This window comes from Arachis ipaensis, chromosome B04 (assembly GCF_000816755.2).
Source record: "Arachis ipaensis cultivar K30076 chromosome B04, Araip1.1, whole genome shotgun sequence".
In the NCBI taxonomy this organism is placed as follows: Eukaryota; Viridiplantae; Streptophyta; class Magnoliopsida; order Fabales; family Fabaceae; genus Arachis; species Arachis ipaensis.
In genome coordinates this window covers 132,108,989-132,109,404 of record NC_029788.2, presented here as the reverse complement: position 1 = coordinate 132,109,404, position 416 = coordinate 132,108,989, and positions in this window count along the sequence as shown.

The window sequence follows — 416 nt, the reverse complement described above, 5'->3', positions numbered from 1 at the left end:
AACATATACATAATTCACTTTTCTAGGATATAATTGAATTTAAACACAAATAGTAGGTATAATATTAAAATCGAACACATCCAAATGAGACCTAATTGAGAATGAATATATCCAAGTGAGAATAATTAAAAAATATAATCTGATTTGTTAGTATAATTAATAGTAGGATAACATTGAATCACTTTTATAAACGTTAGGGATACAAATAGGACGATTTAAACGTTGGGGACACAAATAAGATTTACCCCAAACGTTGGAGACAAAAACGATACTTTACTCTAAATATTTTGTACACAAAAAATATATAATTTATACTTATATTTATCAGAATTTTGTATACATAAATTAATATAATTTATTTGTTAAAAATAATTTAGTGTTTATACTGGACAAATAATAACTAAAAATTACTAATC